We start from the raw sequence: 4,111 nt of genomic DNA, 5'->3' as shown, positions 1-4,111 counted from the left end.
AGGCTGTCCATCACACACAGTTTTTATGTGGTAAACGTTTGCGCAAGGTGGCCTAACACAAACAGTTTTCAAGAGAAAGTTGTGTGTGATTGTTTATTGATCCAAAATGGTTTATTCCTAGAAACTGTGTGCGTTGCCTGAGGTCATCGCCCATGGTATTTTTTCAACAACCGTTTGGAATAGCAAAACCCAATTAGCAGGATAATTCACCATTAGCAGGCTAATTATCCGATTATTCATAATCCATTTGTTAATCTAATTAACATTTCATATTAAGCACACAATATATTTCATTTCCATATTAAGGAAGCAGAATTTCATAGTTGAAATACATCAGAGTACAACATGATATAGCTTCAGCACTCAGCTACCCCATTACACAACTGCACCAGCAGCAAGTTCCACATGCAACATATAGAACCTTTCGAAATTAGCATCATAGACGGTATATAGACAGATGCATCTCATCTAGAAACCTGCTAAAGCGGAAGGCGAATATTGAGCCTTCATTCATGTTGATGGTCTTTGCAACTTTAGGCCAGTACCTGTGGATGATTGACTGTCCGTCCTTCGTCCTCTTCAGGAACACTTCAATATTGAATCGTGGGTGTTGTATGAATACCTTCCTCGCCTCCTGACCATAGAGGTGGTTTGAGAGGTAATCATCAGTGAACTGCTTTGGAAAGGCCTGAAAACAAGGATGTGCATAAATATCTTCTCTATATTGGAAATGGGGCAAAGGAATAAAAAAAGGCAAGGTATAATAGTTAGTACCATCTTGTAGTGCACTGATGTCTTCTTCATTGTGCAGACAAAGATCTTGTTGTTTTTTGTCGCTAATTTCTTTATCCTAACAATCTTTCTGAGTTTCTTGATTCGATTGATATTCATGGACAACTCATTTCCCCATATGCAAAAAGGGTCGAACAGTGGGTCAAAACCTCTGACAGCAGGACCTACATGTGCAAGACCAAATTGTTAAAAACCAAAATATTAGAATGGTTCCTGCAATTGCACAATAATGTTCTATTAGAGAATGGACCATGCATGTGCTAACCTCGATTGTAAACCTCAGTGCTTCCCATTGTTTCCCTGCAACACATATAAGGTAGTTACTCATCAGGTTAAGTAAGGGTTCGCATGCTATCGGTAAAATATGTTGATGAAAAATAGGCACATTGCAGATTCATCAGATTAATTCAAGCCACATGGAAAACCCATTTACACAAACCAAGCATGATTAAGAACTAGGAAATATAACACTTGTCTATGTTTCTCATGTATTAAGTGCGGCCAAATTCGATTTATTCCTCACATGCACAACAATACAAAGTTCTACCCATGACAACTGGACATCGCATTGCAGAATTGAACCAAGCAGTTAACTAAACACCACAACAAATGAACCAAACATTAACTGAGCACCACATTGCACAATATAACATACTCCTAATAGAAGATCAGACAGTTAACCAAACAGTTAACTACAGCCAATTGCAGCAATTGTATTTGTTTCTCATGTATTTACTACAGCCAAATCCAATTTATTCCTCACATGGTATACAATAACAGAATGCACCCACAACTATTGAACATCGCATTGCAGAATTGAACCAAACAGTTAACTAAACACCATAACACAAATGAACCAAACGTTAACTGAGCACCACATTGCACAATGTATAACCAAACCAAGCATGCTTGACAACTTGGAAATATAGAAATTGTATTCGTTTCTCATGTATTTTGTAAATATAAATTCGATTTATTTCTCACATGGAGGACAATACAAAATTGCAGCCTGAAGAATTGAACATCACATTTGCAGAATTGAACCAAACAATTAACAGAAGACGACAACTAATTAACAAAACAGTTAATAAGTGAGCACCACACTGCATGACATATAGAACATATACACTAGAGCAACAGATTGCATGGTAAAATTAGATAGCACAATTCACTAGAATTTGTGAAGGGAAGGCAGGAGCAACACACGCAACGGGTAAACCGTGCATGCTTAACCGGCATAGCTAGCAAATGGCAAGGTGCTCCTCCAAGATCTGGGGATCGGCACGAATGGCAGCCATCGCGACCTCATCCGCACGTGCGGCCGCAATTTGCTTCTTCGCTGCCAAGTGCTCCTTGAGATCCTGGCTATATTGTGTGCGCCATGGCTTAGGGCGGCACTTATTTGGTGGAGGGGTCAGTGATTTGGGTGGAAGGTGTCGCGCTCGCTCCGGTGGTCGGGGCATGTGGGATGTGGAAGGAGGAGGAGGATGGGGGTCGGGTGTGGATTACCTGCTTGGATAGACGAGGTTGAGCAGCATGAAGGAGGGTCGCCGACGATGAGGCGGCACTGCAAGCAAGGAGTGAAGGTTTCAACTTGGAAAGGAAGGTGGAAAGAGGGGAAATGCAGATTTTGGTAAGGGGGGGAGGTAGATATTTCCATGGAAGCCGAAAATGTGGAATCGCTTCAGCCAAAAAGCTGGCGCGCAAAGTGTCATCAGACACGGTCCCTTATTCAGAACTGTGTATGATATGTGGACATCACAAATGATTCAGATAGCTTCACCCATGTGTCATGAGTTTGAACGTCAAAAGTTTTGGTTCGAATTTCCATGGTTACAGTGGTCATCCACGTAATTGCATAATTTGGGTACACAAAGGAGACTACAACACACCTACACTTCTTAATCGAGCAAGTTCAGCAATTAAACAGAGCTAGCTGACCTAAAAATTACTCTAACAAATTAAAGACCGACACTCTTAATTAAACAAAACAAAGAGTACTACTACGGCTAGTGCTCACCGATCTCCGCCGCCGCCTCCATGTCCAGCTCGCGCCTGATGGTCTCCTCGGGAAGGGGCACCATGGCATCCACCACACCATACTCGGCAAGTATCTCGCCATCCGTGTCCGCCATCTCTTTGGAAAAGGCCGCCACGATCTGGGCATGGGCGGACGCGATCTGGGCTTGGACGGGCTCCATCGTCGCAAGGTATGCGGCGGAGGAATGGACGATTGCTCGAACGCTCTCGGCGATTGCTAGCTCTTCGGCCGTGGGTTGCCGACCGTTGTCAGAGAAGCTTTGTTCGATTTGTGTGGTGACCACTAGGAGCTGGGCGTGGGCGGCCTCGACATGGTCATGGGCGGCCTTCATCAGGGCTAAGTCCGCCGCTGCGAAACAGACAACTGCTGTGCTGCTCTCGACAGTTGCTATCCCCGAGGCAGATGTTGCTGCCGCCACCAGAGAAGCAACAACGGCCGTTTGGGCTGCCTTTGCTGCCTAGTCGCAGATTGTGGCCACACTCATGCACCTTGTTAGCACGTGGATGGCGGCTACGGCCGTGCTCTCGCCGGAGTGGGCTACCAAAGTTTCCCTCACGACGCGGGTCCACGTGCCCATCTTTCATCGGCGACGATTGAACAATGGAATGATATTTGGGGAGCGAGCTAGTGTGCTTGAGATACCGGCTGTGGACTGTAGCTGACGCACCTTCTCACGTAAGCCATAGGCATACTATACACCAACCGTGCTCCAGGATATTTTATGCTGCATCTCACACAGTTGCCGATAATAAACTGTGTGCGATCTACTTGATTTGAATTACAAAAATGGGTCACAGCGGCATTGGATGGTGTTTGAATTGCTAGACCTTTTATCTGGAGTGAACATACAACTATATGTGTATCATAAAATAATTGGAATTATTCAGGGTTCGTTTGAACATTTTATACATTAAATTGGTTTTCTAGCCATTTCAGGTGCATAATTCAAATTTGAACTACATGCACATGCTCCAGTGCATATAAATTGGTTGAAAATCAAATATATGTCCTTGGGTGCATGCTTAGGTCCCATGCAAGAAATGGGAATGAATTTCAAACATCAGGGCACCGTTGATTGCCGGCAAAACAATTAGATGTCTGGTTTTTAAATTCTAGTAAATCCAAAACCCATCTGAAATTCATGAAACTTGGCATGCTATCATGGAGCGGCATCAACATGTCGTGGTAAAAAATGTGTCCCATTTGGGGCAGGTTTGGGTATATGCTTCTCAAAAACCAGAGCTTCTCACAACAAGGATGATGGTTTTCGGTAGGGAA

Source organism: Triticum urartu, chromosome 6 (assembly GCF_003073215.2).
Source record: "Triticum urartu cultivar G1812 chromosome 6, Tu2.1, whole genome shotgun sequence".
Lineage (NCBI taxonomy): Eukaryota > Viridiplantae > Streptophyta > Magnoliopsida > Poales > Poaceae > Triticum > Triticum urartu.
Note: the sequence above shows the minus strand (reverse complement) of the source record.